Source organism: Bos grunniens, chromosome 6 (assembly GCF_055505025.1).
Source record: "Bos grunniens cultivar Pamir isolate PY7600 chromosome 6, Bosgru_T2T1.0, whole genome shotgun sequence".
Classification (NCBI taxonomy): Eukaryota; Metazoa; Chordata; class Mammalia; order Artiodactyla; family Bovidae; genus Bos; species Bos grunniens.
The window spans coordinates 85,524,908-85,541,741 of NC_141170.1; the positions used below are offsets into that span (position 1 = coordinate 85,524,908).

The 16,834-nt window shown below is 36.3% G+C and overlaps 1 long non-coding RNA gene across 6 annotated transcripts in view; it reads right to left on the reverse strand.

The window, feature by feature from the left end:
• The window catches only part of LOC147370963 (uncharacterized), a 476,306-nt gene that overhangs the window by 129,130 nt on the left and 330,342 nt on the right, over positions 1-16,834 (reverse strand). For all 6 annotated transcript variants that reach the window (XR_015165662.1, XR_015165667.1, XR_015165664.1 and 3 more), the window contains exons 4-5: positions 14,417-14,594; positions 4,424-4,606 (exon numbers count right to left, since the gene is read on the reverse strand). This is a non-coding gene — a long non-coding RNA (uncharacterized LOC147370963). The remainder of the gene's footprint in view (positions 1-4,423; positions 4,607-14,416; positions 14,595-16,834) is intronic.

Below are 16,834 nucleotides of genomic sequence, written 5' to 3' on the forward strand. Positions count from 1 at the left end.
GTAATTATAAAATCTTCATACATTGCACACATTACTAAATATATATTTACATTTTTCTGTTTCAGATTTGGATCTTTCAGTATTTCTTCCTCCAAGTGTGTGACCAAGTCTCAGCAAAGTCATTTTTCCACTGACCATGTGTCTGAATGTAGTGTAACTTCAGGCCATTTCTCTTACCATGTGAAATGAATGACCAAACGCAGTGCATGAAATCCTGCTCATTTTCATTTTGATTCTTTCAAGGCTATTTCTGAGTGGAGTTAGAAAGCATTTGTCATCATTTTCAGCTTCAACTTATAAACAGAGCCAACTTACAGGTCATAGCACAGGTAGTAGATGAGAGAGAAGCTTTGCTGAAACAGTTGTAATGACTTAGTAGTTGGGGCTACTATCCATGCATTTTGCTTTTATTCTTGACTTGTCCATACTCAATAATGGATATAGAGCTTTCATTTTACAAATTGTTTCTGGACCCACTCACTCTTATGACTAGGTAGATTTGAGAAATCACATTTCATGAAGGACAATTATAGCAGTACTGTCACTTGGTCCATAAATGCACCAAGATGGCAGGACCTATTTTTACAAACTCCAGGTCTTCTGTGCATCTTCCCACTAGAGCCTGTCAAGAACCTCACAAAGGATCCTTTCGCAACACTGATAGCCTGCACCTGCCCCAGTGCCCTCTTTAGACTCTGAGCTCTGCTCAATGCTGGTAGCCCTTCACATCATGCAACATGGGATTTGGAATGGTTTTTCCAGTTTTTCCATATCCAGTAGAATATGCTGCTTCAGAAATCTCAAAAGAGGCCCTCCCAGTGTTTTTTTTTTTTTCCTTCTTCTTCATGGTGGAAAGCACAAGATAAAAAAAATCTGTTTTTTCACTTCAGATGGAATATCCTGACAGGCCACCATCTGGACTCCTAAATATTTTACAAATATGGTAAGCCCCAGAAACTTCATAAACTTTAACTCCCAGTGTTAGGAGCACTTATATTCTTGTAAGACCTCCAGTGTGTTAGTCATCTGTGTGTGAGCAATGCATCCTTGCTCATCTGGATTAACATGAGGTTATGATGTGTGATATACTGTGGGACATGCAGAAATTCAGATCTATTTGTACTACGTTTTAGGATGGTGGACTTGAGATACTCCTAGGAAAGAATATAAATATGTCTGTAGTGAATTCCATGTGAAACTGTACTATCTTGAGCTTTTTTTTTTCCCCTATAAGGAAAGGAAATAACTTGAATTTAATGGATTCATCAAATCAGTGGCAACATACCACAGACCAGAGGTTGTATTTAATCTGCCATTTCAGCTGTGATTAAGGCTAGTTGTTAGTAATTAAGGCTAGAGATAGTTGAGCTTGAGGTATTCTGCTGTCTCTATGTCTATCACTTTTGTGCAGAATCAGACTGATGAATTTATGGGAAAATAGTGAGGGCCTAACACACAAGCATCCATTAAATGTTTAAAAGGAGCACTAATTTCCAAACTTTTTAGCATGTGATATTCCTTTTGTTTTGCTATCTCCTCTCTGAAAGGGGATGTGAGAGTTGGACTATAAAGAAAGCTGAGCGCTGAAGAATTGATGCTTTTAAACTGTGGTTTTGGAGAAGACTCTTGAGAGTCCCTTGGACTGCAAGGAGATCCAACCAGTCCATCCTAAAGGAAGTCAGTCCTGAATATTCATTGGAAGGACTGATGTTGAAGCTGAAACTCCAATACTTCGACCATCTGATGTGAAGAACTGACTCATTTGAAAAGACCCTGATGCTGGGAAAGACTGAAGGTGAGAGGAGAAGGGGATGACAGAGGATGAAATGGCTGGATGGCATCACAACTCAATGGACATGAGTTTGAGTAAACTCTGGGAGTTGGTGATGGACAGGGAGGCCTGGTGTGCTGCAGTCCATGGGGTTGCAAAGAGTTGGGCATGACTGAGCAACTGAACTGAACTGAACTCTGAAAGGGGCAAGTTTTAGAGGCAGCTCCTTTTTTCTCATTATGATGATTAACCCACAGACCAAGAACCTAACATGGGGTTTCACTAAATACCATTCAAGTCTCTTCCAATTATACATTCAGCAACCAGGGGAAAAAAAAAAGCATCTTTCAGACCCATTTAATTATCTGGCCCCCAAATGGCACCAACCAAAGAGGGAGCCATGAAAATGCTTTGAGTTTCTGGGAGTCAATGTCATCATGAACTCTTGTTTCCAACGATGCTCACAATACCTTTTACCAGTATTCACTTACCAAAGCAATTGACCATAGGTTTCTTTGGGAAAGGACTGAAACAGTCACCACCTTTATATTAACCATGGTGTTGCAGGTCCTTTCTCCTCAGAGTCTGGCCTAACAGTCAGTGATTCTGTTCTGACTGGCTCAGGTCTACAAACTGGAAAAGGCATTGTAACATTTTTACTGAGGCAACTTCTATTAACCTGATTTCTCATCCTTGGTTTCATCTGAGGAAACAAATTGAACAGTACCTTTTTTGACTGCTCATGTATCTTTGCTGTTGCTTTGACTAATACTCTAGTAGGTTGCTGATGCACTGCATCCTCTTGAGTTCTGCATGAAGATGATAGATAATAGATGGATAGATACAATGTTGTTTTTTTTTTAACTCAGGTTTCTTTTCTATAGGGATTCTATTGGATGTTTCAGGACCAAGGTGTTGGAAAACTTTCTTTCATTTTAAGGAAATGGATAAAATAACTTACTTCTAGCTGCTATGTTCTCACCAATCTAGTCTAGTACTATCGTTAGATTATACTATTTTTTTCTTAGTCCATCATGACAGGTAATCCTCACTATATTTTACGATCAGTCTTCCATGATGTGTAGACATAGTGGTTTGCTGTCTGTATATCCTGCACACCATGTTTCCCATGTTTCCTTTGTCTTGGAGGGAAAGAAACTTCTAGGCATTTAAGTTATAATTGTCTATAATTGTATAAAGATAGCTCTACTTTGCCTCCGCATTATATCAAAACTCCTTTATAATTTTTTCACAGAACTTTAAAATCACTATCTAGTTACCCATATAGTGTTTTATAAGTTGATTACAACTAAATGTTTATGAGGATGATTTAGACACAGACAACTTGCCTCAACTACATTTATCTATAACTATTAACTGTAAGTCCTCTGCAAATGCTTCCTTCTTATGATTAATTATACCTTACCTACCCACCTACCCATGTATGTATGTGGGTGTGTATATATATACACACCCACACACATATACACACACATACACTTACATATTTATATATAACATTTTACATATTTTACATAATTTTCTATTAGAAAGTTTAATTATGTCTTACAATATTTAAAAGACTACAAGTTTGATCTGAATCCTATTATGACAATTATATTAGGTCTATTAGTAATTGCAAGGTATTTGATCCTAAAATGACATTTACAAGTTATTTTAACCTGTTTAACACTGCCAAATACTGAGAAAGGAGATACAAAAGCATGTAACCAATCAAAAGAGACTTTTTGTTTGACCTAATTCTTCATAAGTAGTCAAGGGGAAAATGAATAAACGTGTTTTATTACTTAAAATGGAATAACTTAAATTAGAAACTCCTCAAATATACTTCAAAACAGATGGTAAGGCAGTTACCAATATTGTTCCACTAATTTTCACAGAATCTTAATCTACCTATAATATCTTTAATAAAAGCAAGTGAAATTAAATCAGTGGTAGTGATCTTTTCTGTAATAGACCCTATATGTTATTGTTGTATACCTCCTTTAAGAACTTGAATAATTACCTATCCTTCCTTTAAACTTCAAATTCTTACCCTGTACTGGTTTCTTCACTTCATCCTTGCATTTTATTAAGCAGTTTCTACCTCTTTGAACACCACCAAATTCTGCTTTTTTTCGCACAGCAATATTCTGGAAATAATTTAGTTACCTGCATCATTTATTCCCTTCCATTTATTTACTGTTCAACCCCTTTACATGTGGTTTTGACACCAGTACTGGAACCGAAACTCCATTCTGACCTTTTTGTAGTCTGCTCATCTCAATGTCTTAGTAGGTCCTCAGATTTATTAGAACTCACAAAGTACCTTCCCCCAAAACAAAACACACCAAGCTATTTTTTCTCATGTTTTTAACCTAATGGTAGCATTAACATTTACTCTTTCAGCATTTAGGTTCAATGATTAAACATACCATTGATCTGTCCTTCTAATGCTTCTCCCATCCCCATTATCAGTAGCATGATTCTTCCGTATCATAATTTCAAAACTCCTGTGTTTCTAAAAGTTTTGTTACTACTATTGTAATAAGTTACCACAACACTATATATTTTTCTTACCTTGCTGTTTGGAGGTCAGAAGTATGAAATAGTTCTCACTGGATTAAAAACAATGTTAACAGGACCGCATACCTTTTTGGACATGCTACAGGAGACTTTGTGTTCATGTCCTTGCCAGCTTCTAGACGTTTCCCAGATTACTTGGCTCAGTCACGTATTCCATCTTCAAACCGAACACTGACCAGTAGAACCTTCCTCGGGCCGTCTCACTCAGTCTCTGAACTCTTCTGCATCTTCTCCCACATTTAAAGGAAGCTGTGATTACATAGGGCACACCTGTATAATTCAGGATAGCTTTTCTATTTTAAGTTGATTAGCAATCTTAAGTCCATCTGGGACTTTACCATGTAAGGTAGCATTCACAGATTCTGGGGATTAGAATGTAGGGGTCCTATTTTTCTCCTACCACGTCCTGCAATAAGCACTGACATGTACACTTTTCTGTAATAGGGCAAGTGCAGCATTTCTGTGATTTATATTTATAGAAGTATTCAAATTAACAGGTTAAAATATATGAAATTTTTGTTAATAACTATTACAAAACCACTCAATATGTCCTGATGAATATTCTAATTATTAAAGTCTATGAATAACCTCTAAACATTTCAAGTAGTGGATTCCTTTCACTGGTTATACATTCCAATATGAGGGGAGGGGCGTCTACAACCAGTAACTGACAAAGTGCTCAAGGTAGGACTAACTCTCTGTCACAATTAACTGTTCTCAGCTGCTCACAGCTATCGTGGCCTCCCAGGTAGCGCAGTGGTAATGAATCCACCTGCCAAGGAAGGAGATGTGGGTTTGCTCCCTGGATCAGGAAGATCCCCTGGAGAAAGAAATGGCAAACTACTCCTGTATTCTTGCCTGGAAAATTCCATGGAGAGAGGAGACTGGCGAGCTACAACCCATGGGGTCGCAAAGAGCTGGACATGACTGAGCAAATGAGCACTCATGCTGCTCAGAGAGCTGAGCTAATGCTAGCTCCAGCTGACTGTATCCTCTCTCAGCTTTCTTCTGAAGCTCCATCCTATTTCCTTCATTCCTCATCTTCCAAGAATACTCTCTCAAGAAATCACTAGCCTAGAAATCCCAGAATTTCAAGTTGTGCTTTCACAGAAGACAGCCTAAGACATTTACCAAAGCTGACAATTATCAAGTTTTTAATCACTTCAGATATTATTGGCCAACTGTGTTTCTCCTTCAGCAAATTGCTTAAATCCTTTGATAAATTGATTTATTCCTATTTTTGTTATTAATTGGAAAAATGTTTATGTTAAATATATATTTGTTGGTAAGAGTTTCAAAAATATTACCTTCTATTATTTATATTTTCATTTCATTTATGAACATTTTTTGTGATCTTTTTGCTTATTGTCCTTTGATGAAAGTAAAAAAATAGGATTGTATTGTATTATCGTAGAGAATAAAAATCATATTATGTTAGTGTTATGTATTTTGGTAATTTATTAGTTCTAATTTTTTTTTCTGGATTTCTTAGAATATACAGCATCATGTCATGGATGAATAGAGATAATTTTAGTTTTACTTTTCCATTCTGAATGCTTTTCTTGCCTAAATGGCCTGGCTAGAACTTTCTGTACAATGATGAGTATATGTGGCTAGAGTAGATATTCTTCACTTGTTGCTGATCTTAGAGTGAAAATACTCAGTGTTTCTAAATTAAATATCATATTTGTTATAGGTTTTTATACTCGTTATCATATTGAGAAAGTTCCCTTTTATTCATTATTTTGCTTTTTTTTATATCATGCAAGGCTGTTAGATTTTGTCAAATAATTTTTAATATGTCTATTTAGATGATCATATGATTTTGTCTTTTATTTTGTAGATATGGTGTATTATATATGAATTTATTTTGAATATTAATTCAACTTTCTATTCCTCTGGATATATCCTCCTTGGTCATGGTATATTTTCATATGTTTCTGGGTTTGGTTTACTAGCAATTTGTTTATAATTTTTACTTTGATATTTATAAGATATATTGATAAGTGGTTTTATTTTCTTGTGATGTTTTGTCTGATTTTGGTATCAAGGTAATACTATCCTCATGGAATTAGTTAGTAAATCTTCTCCAATTTATTATGGAAGACTGTAAAGAATTGGTATGAGTCATTTTTTAAATGTTTGGTAGGCTACACCAGGAAATTTTCCAAGTGTTAGTGGAACGTGTTTTTTAAATTACTAATTTAATCTCTTTACTTGAAATTATTCTATTATGATTTTCTATTTCTTCCCGAGTCAGTTTTGGTATTTGGTATCTTTCCAAGAATTTGTCTTTCAACATATAAGGAGATCAGCCCTGGGATTTCTTTGGGAGGAATGATGCTAAAGCTGAAACTCCAGTACTTTGGCCACCTCATGCCAAGAGTTGACTCATTGGAAAAGACTCTGATGCTGGGAGGGATTGGGGGCAAGAGGAGAAGGGGATGACAGAGGACGAGATGGCTGGATGGCATCACTGACTTGATGGACATGAGTCTGAGTGAACTCTGGGAGTTGGTGATGGACAGGGAGGCCTGGCGTGCTGCGATTCATGGGGTCGCCAAGAGTCGGACATGACTGAGCAACTGATCTGATCTGATCTGATGTGTAATATCCTTGTTTTTATACTACTTGGAGTTTGTTGAAGTTTTGGATGTGCAATGTTTTTCATCAAATTGAGAACTTTTTAGGCATTATTTGTTCTTAAAATTGTCTGCTTCTTCTTCTCTCCTCCTGTTGGCACTCACCTTTCATGTGCTTTGATGTGTTTAATGTTTCCAAAACTTGGTCTAAGGATCTGTTTCTTTTTCTTCATTCTTTTTCTCAGTTTCTTTGGATTGAATAAACTAATGATCAGTCTTCACATTTGCTGATTTTTTTATTTCCCAAGTTCATATCTGCTGTTGAGTCCCTCTGGTTAAATTTTCATTGAGTTATTGTACCTTCAACTTGAGTTTTCATTTGGTTATTTTTAAAACTGTGTATCTCTTTATTGATATTCTCTTTCTGATGTTACATTGCTGCAAAAGTAATTTCAGGCTTGCATTGTTGCAATTTGCCATTTGATATTGGAAAATATTCTTAAATGATTTTAATGCACAATTCTTGCTTCATGATTTTTGCTAATGAATTATTACTTGATGTTTATTCTACATGTATTTTGCTTCCCTGGTAGCTCAGTTGGTAAAAAATCCAGCTGCAATGCAAGAGACTCTGGTTCAATTCCTGGGTCAGGAAGATCTGCTAGAGAAGGGTAGGCTACCCACTCCAGTATTTGCAGGCTTTCCTTGTGGCTCAGTTGGTAAAGAATCCACCTGCAATGTAGGAGACCTGGGTTCAATCCCTGGGTTGGGAAGATCCCCTGGAGAAGGGAAAGAAAGAAAGAATTATTACTTGATGTTTATTCTACATGTATTTTAGACTATGTAAATGATGTTGGACAAAAAGTAAATTCAAGCAATTTTCTTATTCAAGTTCAAAATGGGTCATGATGCAGCAGAGACAGCTGGCAACATCTACTATGCATTTGGCCCAGGAGCTGATAATGAATTTACAGTGCAGTGGTAGTTCAAGAAGTTTTGCAAAGGAAACTAGAGCTTTGAAGATGAGGAGCACTGTGCCTGGCATTCGAAGTTGATAATGACCAACTTAGAGGATCATCAAAGCTAATCTTCTTACAACTAAACAAGAAGTTACCCAAGAACTCAAAGTTGACCATTCTATAGTCGTTTGGCATTAAAACAAATTGGAAAGGTGAAAAAGCTTGATAAGTGGGTGCCTCATGAGCTGAATGCAAATCAAAAAAATCGTTTTGAAGAGTCATCTTTTCTTATTCCACACAATAATGATTCCTCAATCAGATTGTGACATGGTATGAAAGGTGGATTTTCTATGGCAACCAGTGATGACCAGCTCAGTGGCTGAACCAAAAAGAAACTCCAAAAAGAAGCTCCACTTTCAAAGGCAAACTTGCACCAAAAAAAGGTCATGGTCACTGTTTGTTGGTCTGCTGCCACTCTTGTCTACTGCAGCTTTCTGTGCCAGGTGAAACCATTACAACTGATAAGTATGTTCAGCAAATTGATGAGATGCACCAAAAACTGTAAGGCCTGCAGCCAGCATTGGTCAAAAGTAAGGGCACAATTCTTTTCCATGACAACACCTGACAGCACGTCGCACAAACAACACTTCAAAATTTGAAGGACTGGGCTACAAAGTTTTGCTTCATCTGCCATATTCACCTAACTTCTTAACAACTGACTATCACTTCATCAAGCATCTAGACAACTTTTTGCAGGGACAATTCTTCCACAACCATCAGGACACAGAAAGTTTTTTCAAAGAGTTCACTGAATCCTGAAGCATGGATTTTTATGCTGTTGGTATTCAGTTGCTCAGTTGTTTCTGGCTCTTTGTGATGCCATGGACTGCAGCACATCAGGATGCCCTGTCCTTCACCATCTCACAGAGATTACTCAAACTCATGTCCATTGAGTGGGTAATGTCATCCAACCATCGCATCCTCTATCATTCCCTTCTCTTCCTGCCTTCAATCTTTTCCCAACATTAGGAACTTTTCTACTGAGTTTGCATTACGTGGTCAAAGTATTGGAGCTTCAGCTTCAGCATCAGTCCTTCCATGAATATTCATGACTGATTTCCTTTAGGATTGACAGATTTGATCTTGCAGTCCAAGGGACTCTCAAGAATCTTCTCCAACACCACAGTTAAAAAGCATCAAGTCTTCTATGTTCAGCCTTCCTTATGGTCCAACTCTCACATCCATACTTGACTACTGGAAAAACCATTTCTTTGACTATACTGACCTTTGTCAGCAAAGTCATGTCTCTACTTTTTAATATGCTGTCTAGGTTTTTCCTAGCTTTTCTTCCAAGGAGCAAGCGTTTTTTAACTTCCTGGATGCAGTCACCATCTGTGGTGATTTTGGAGCCCCCCAAAAATACAGTCGGTCACTGTTACCCCATCTATTTGCTATGAAGTGATAAGACCGCATACCATGATCTCAGTTTTTTGAATGTTGCGTTTTAAGCCAGCCTTTTCACTCTGCTCTTTCACCTTCATCAAGAGGCTCTTTAGTTCCTCTTTGCTTTTGGCCATAAGGGTGGTGTCATCTGCATAGTTGAGATTATTGATATTTCTCCCAGCAGTCTTGTTTCCAGCTTGTGCTTCCTCCAGCCCAGAGCTTCTCATGATGTACTCTGCATATAAGTTAAATAAGCAGGGTGACAATATACAGCCTTGATGTACTGCTTTTCTAATTTGGGACCAGTCTGTTGTCTCATGTCTGGTTTAACTGTTACCTCTTGACCTTCATACAAGTTTTACATGAGGCAGGTCAGGTGGCATGGTGTTCCCATATCTTTAAGAATTTTCCATAGTTTGTTGTAATCCACACAATGAAAGGTTTTAGCATCGTCAGTAAAGCAGTAGTACATGATTTTTCTGGAATTCTCTTGCTTTTTCTATGATCCAATGGATGTTGGCAATTTGATTTCTGGTTCCTCTGCCTTTTCTAAATCCAGCTTGAACATCTGGAACTTCTTTGTTCACATAGTGTTGAAGCTTAGCTTGGACAATTTTGAGCATGGCCTTGTTAGTATGTGAAATGAGTGCAATTGTGCAGTAGTTTGAACATTCTTTGGTATTGCCTTTCTTTGGGATTTGAATGAAAACTGACCTTTTCCAGTCTTGTGGCCACTGCTGAGTTTTCCAAATTTGCTGGCATATTAATGCTACAGGAATAATAAACAAATGCATTTCTTAATGGCAAAAAAAAAAAAATGTGTTGACTGTACTGGTTCCTATTTTGATTAATAAAAATGTGGTTGAGCCTAGTTATAATTATTTAAAATTCAGGGTCCTAAACCATAATTACTTTTGTACCAACCTAATAGTTGATTGTTATTACACGTTAATTTACTTCTTTAAGCATAAGGTCTTTTGATTCTTCAACAATGTTTATAATTCCTCTTTTGAAAATTGTTTTTGGAAGGTGATATCTGAGCCCTTTCACAGGCTGTTTCTTTTGTATGCTTTTGTTCCCCTCTGTATTGGTCATGTCTGCCTGTTCCCTTTCAAATCTACCAATTTCATATTCAAACTCGACAGTTTTGATAATATATTGCAGCAGTTCTGAGTACTAAACACTCATATTCCTCTGGGGCTTGTTTGTTTTGTATCTGTTCAGTGATTTGGTTGGATAATTTTGGTGATGTCTGTTTCATCCATAGTGTGAATCTTGCCCTTTTCAGGTTGACACTATAACCTTTGCCTGGGAGCTGGGGGATAAGGAGCTCCATTTTTTTTTTTTTTGCCACACATACAAAGTGTGGAGCATCAGTCACGTTGAGTTTATATGGGTGTAGAGGAAGGCAGTGGATTGTGGTTAATTAGAGTGTGTTGCCATTCCCGTCTCCAAGGGTTCTTCTCAACCCAGGAATTGAACCCAGGCCTCCTGTATTGCAGGCAGAGTCTTTACCATCTGAGCAACCAGAGAAGCCCCAGTGATGGTCTTACTGAGACTTAATAGACTTTCTTTAATCAGTATTACTACAATTATTGTATCTTCTTAGGATAATTTCTAGAGACATTAAATGCATGCTTGTTGTTTAAAATAATTTTCACCAGTTATGGTTGTTTCTCTGGTAAGCAAGTTTACAAATTAATTATACATTATTCCAGAATGAAGCTATCCACAATTACTCTTTGCTTCCCTAATCTCAACATTATACCCCTCAGTATGCCTTGAAATTATATATTATTTTACAATTAATCACTACAAATATCTATTCTTCATGCATCACTTATTCCTACCAAGAAGGTGACTTGTCTTAACATATTAATAAGATTACATTTTGACCAATTATAAGTTGAAGTTTAATCATCTTGAAATGAGTTCTTTTGAATTATCCTTTTAAATTCTTTTACTATGCTTTTCAGATTTTCATAGTTTTAAACAGTCTTATCTTTCTAAACCAGCACCTCTCATCCAAAATAATGTTGCTCCTTTGGAGACATTATCAATAACTGGAGACAGTACTGACTATCATGAGTAGGTCAGTGCTTCGGGCATCTAGCCACAGAGAAGCAGAGCTGCTCCTAAACATACTGCGAAGCACAAGACACCATCCCACAACAAAGAGTTATGTGGGCAAATGCCAAGAGTGCCAGCTGAGCAACTTTGCCCCAGTCCATTCATATGCCTTCTGCAGAGTATTACTCAGCCACATCACACTTTTACAGCATGTATCTCATGCTCCCCACAACTGCTATTAGACTATGTCAAACTTTAATCCAGTAGAATTAGCAAAAAACGCATATCAGTTCTCTTCTAGAAGGGAAAAGATACAAAACAATTTAACATGTAGAAAATTTAATGTAAATATGTTCTCGTATCTTTTGAAAAAATCATATATATATATATATAAACAAAACCTTAAGACCTTGCTAATGAAAATATAAATTATTCATTCCAAAATAACAGCAAGGATCTTTCATTTTAAGCAACATACAAAAGCATTTACCTCAAATATATAATAAAGAAAGAAGGAAAAGAAAACAGAATTAATGAAAGCAAAAATCAAATGAAAAACAAATTACTTAAAGTACCATCAAAAGCAATATCCCAAGCTCATCCCAAGATAAAGAAAAATAGGACTCCAAAGGAAATAGAATATTACAAAAGAGTCTCTACCGAAGCCAACACATAATATTGTACTTCTGGCTACTCCTTTTTGGTGCTCAGCCAGATATAGTTGCAAATAATAATAAAAGTGTTCTGGTAATTGGAAAAATATGGCTTATGCCAGTCAGCAAGCAAGACCACATGCAATGGAGGCACTTATAAAACTCTTAATTTGTTTTCAGAAAAATCTGTCTTCAGCATTATGTGTTACTTACATTGGGCTATGGGGAGAATCACTGTTAAAGGACCTGGGAGTTTCTGTAAAATATATGAAATTATTCCTGGGAAACTTTGAGAGTTAAGCTCATTTTAAAGTTGAAAGTGATTAAATAATTTATTGGGGCAGAATGTCATTTTATGCCTTGGTTTTATAATCATTAGTGTGTACACACACATGATGCACAACACAGGCACCACTTATAATCACTTCCTAAAATAGATGTCAGATAGTTATTATTTGAGATGCAATAATGGTTTGAATAATAAAATCTTTAAACCCCTTACATTAACAGGCACTAAAGCATAATAATCCAAAGCCTAAAACTATTATTAAATTAAAATATCCTTTAACTTATGAAAGAACAGCAAGCCTTTAATTAACTAAAAATTCAACAAATCTCCAAATGATGCAAACACATACAAGTGGAAATGTTCATGTATGTATGTTAAATTTTGTTATTGCTTTTTTCACAGTAAATCAGTCTATTCTTTTTCCTGCTTCACACTTATTTTCAGAAATCAACAGTGTGAGAGAACTTTCAGTTCTCTTTCATTGTAGTTATCCCATTTAGCTTACTACATAGAAGTAGGATTCTGAAATAAACTAATGCTGCATAAAAAGCTGCAATAATTAAACTGTTAGATTCAGGTCTGATATCACTCTTCTAAACCTTGAGGCTTATTTTGACATAAGAAATAAAGGTTGTTGGCAGAAGGGAGGGTCAGGAGAATTGGGTCCTAGTTTCAGCTTTGCCTCTAACCAGCGATGAAATAAAATTCATATTTTAAGTCAAGGCAAGACAAGAAAAATTTAAACAGAAAATGTTTTTCTGCCTATCTGGGCCTCTTCTCTCTCCTGCAGTGTGAATCGTATATCTGCATTATACACTGTCCAGACTTCCTCACTTGCAGAAATACCTACGCAATGTTAAAGATCAATTTTTCTTCTTTTGGCACTGCCTATGTAACTCCTTAGAAGATAACATTTCTTTATCAGCCCTTAAGGAATCACCTTGCACATGCAGACATCTTTGGTGAACTTTATGTACAATGCCAAGATATAATTTCCCTCAAAGATAGTGCAACTGATACAAAACAGACTAGGTCAAATGATCCTGGGAGATACTAGACTGCACCTAGAGTAAGCTCTTAGCTTAAATAGTTGCTTATGAACTTATTAATGTCACTAACTATATTATTCATATTTTACCTATTTTACAAGATTATTATTTCTTGCAATAACAAATGTGTGACAGACTCTGGTAAAAATAATGATGACTAGGAAACCTGAAACAATTGACTAAAGATATAGTTCTGTAAGATCAATGACGGTTAATAGCATAATGCTAGATACAGGAAGAAGCAACAAGAATCAGTTTCTGGACCATAACAGACTTATAAAGCAGGCAGTCTAGGGGCTTCTTTTCTACTATTAATAGAATCTAGTCCAGTAATAGTATGTGCTATGCTTAGTCGCTCAGTCGTGTTCAACTCTTTGCAACCCCATGGACTGTAGCCTGTCAGACTCCTTTGTCCATGGGGAATCTCCAGGCAAGAATACTGTAGTGGGTTGCCCTGCCCTCGTCCAGGGGATCTAACCTCGTCCAACCCAGAGATCAACCCCTGGTCTTCTGCATTGCAGGCAGATTCTTTACCAGCGTAGCTACCTGGGAAGTCCAACAGAATGTAGAATGACCTACCAACAAAATCCTCACCTGATCTGGAAATGGGCATTTCTAGTGTGGGGGACAAGTTGGTCAGGAAGTGCCTCCACATCCTTGGTCAAAGTTAAGGCTGAAAGGAAGGGGACTGTTAAATAAAGAAGGGTGCTCATCATCTATTCTACAATAATCAAGTTTCTAGCCATTGGAGTTGCTGACCTACAATACATCCTGAAAGGAATTCAGGGTGAAGATACGGATGAGGCATTTTGTTCTGTGAACAAACTGGTAGAACTGACCGTCATATATTTTCAGCAGAAAATTTTATGAACCAAGTTTCTTACATCTTTCCATACATAAAAAGCACTAGAACCATTAACTTAGATGCCTTTTCTGCACAAATAGCAGTAACCTTCTACCAATGTGTGCTTGGTCACATGTACTCCTTTGCCAAAATCACAGATACCTCCTTACCTCTTCAGAACAGTCCTCAGAGCTTTCTGAATGACTGACTACTCCATGGTTAAAATCCTCAGGTTGGCTCAAATAAAATTTTCCACTGTTTTCTTAGAGTGACTATTGATTTTTTTCATCAATGCCAGTCATGTGGTCTCAGACATTCTGCACCATTTGTGACACAGAGTTCCTTCACCTACATGGAAAGAATCATAACCCTGAATATTAATGTGCCTTTGAACCACTTAAGGAATCTTGTTAAAATTCAAATTTTTATGAAAAAAGTCTGAGGTCAGGCTCTACATTTTACATATCTAACAACTTTCCAGATAATGCCAAGGCTGCTAGTTTGATAATCAAGTTTTAGAATAAGGAGCTAGATGATTTTGCAATTTTTAACCAACATTTTTATTTATTTATTTATTTTAATTTATTTAATTGGAGCCTAATTACTTTACAATATTGTGTTGGTTTTATTTACTTTTGGTTCAAAGATGCTTTGAGGATGTCTTTGATAAACTTGATAGATAAAACAATCATTTGAACAAATTTTTTTATTTTAGCAATCTGAATTAAAATATTGGCAATCAGAATAAACACAGTTCTAAAACATTTACCCATTTATATTTTGGGAAATTTATGACTTCTGAAAGAATTTCTCATATCTATTTTATTTAGCAGTTGAAGATTTTGTCACTGAGGTATTCTCTGAAGCAAATATTAGATACATTGGCAATTATACCTCATGAACTTATTCTGAAAATCAAAAGTATATTAGTGTAAAGCTACTGCTTTGCCAAAAAGACATGTTGGCTCTCTTCACATGAATTTCCAATTCCTGTTTATTGATGCACCACTTGAAATCACAGGATAGCATAATTTAGTGACAGCTTTTATCTCTGAGCTGACAATGTGTGTGAGAATTACTTGGCATGCAAGTTCAAAGATGACCTTGTTCTACTGTAAACAAATTGTTGATCTGTAACGCTGTAATGATTCTACAGAATGATCTATAATCCATCACATATCCTTTTGTGTGCTGCTTCAGGGCACAATGATTATAGACAAAGTATTCTTCTAAGACCATTATGAATACTTGTTTATAGTCTCATCTCCTTGATGATGTGATAGTATGGGTAAAACAGACTCATTTCTCCATAGAACAGAAAGAGTATCCGAAGATAAGATTCTACATTCTAAGTAATTTAATTTTATGTAAAATAATCTTAAATAAATTTTACTCCTAATGGCATTGAAGTTCTAAAAATATTCCTCACACTTCCCTTATTATCTTTCTAAAGAATACCACTAATATTTCAGGAAAATATCAGTAAAGGATATGTGTGTGTGTGTGTGTACATATGTTATTTCTCATAAATGACATTTTAAAAGATGTTCTTATTCTTTACTTTTTTCAACAAAGGATATATGGAATGGAGGGCAAGATTCCAATATGGCACCAGAGATTCCAACCTGCTAGTGTACATGCTTCATGTAAACCCCACCCCTAACCTCCTGTGAATGTGATGACATATAACTCCTGTTGAGTGTTACATTAGCTGTCAAGACATTTTGCAGATGAATGTAAGATTCTTGATTACTTAACTCTGAGATCATTAAAAGGTAGATTATTCTTGAGCCTGACCTAATCCGCTGAACCCTAGAAGAAATCAAAGATTTTCTTCCTGCTGTCATTGAAGAGGCAAATAATCATTCTGTAAGTTGCTGATGGTGAGTTCATGTGGCAAGGACTTTAAGATGGCTTCTAGGAGCTAAAAACATTTTCTCACTGACATTAAAAAAGAACACTGTCCTATATATGCAAGACACTGAATTTCATCAACAATTGGTGATCTTGAAGAGGATCCCAAGCCTCAGATTATACTGTAGCCCCTGTCAACATCTTGATTTTAGCCTTATGAAATTATGAGCAGAAGCATCAATTAAGCCATACCCAGATTCCTGTCCCACAGAAACCATGAGATAATAAGTATATATTACTTTAAGATGTTAATTTGTAATTTGTTTTGATGTAAGATATCGAATCATGAGGAACAAAAGAGATGGGATCAGAAGTCATAGTAGATGAGAGATGTCAGCAAGTTTTTGGAAGACTAAAATAATCCAAATGATACTAATGAAGGACAAAAGAAAACGCATTCTGTGTACCAACAGATGTAGGTAATGATTAAAATATCAAGAGCTTATTTACTCCACAGAGTACTGGAAATAAAGGAAGAGGATGTAGAGGTCATAGTTACCCACTCTTTCCTCACCGTCCCTACGAAGAGCAAAGCATTCAATCAGAGAACCCCTATACTTGGAATATTGGGCACAGTAGAGGGTGAGATAAATCTCAAGACTGAAAATTGGGATGGTGGAACCACCCTCCCCCTGCTACAAATTCATGCCTCAAAGCCAGGACTAGAGGACAGC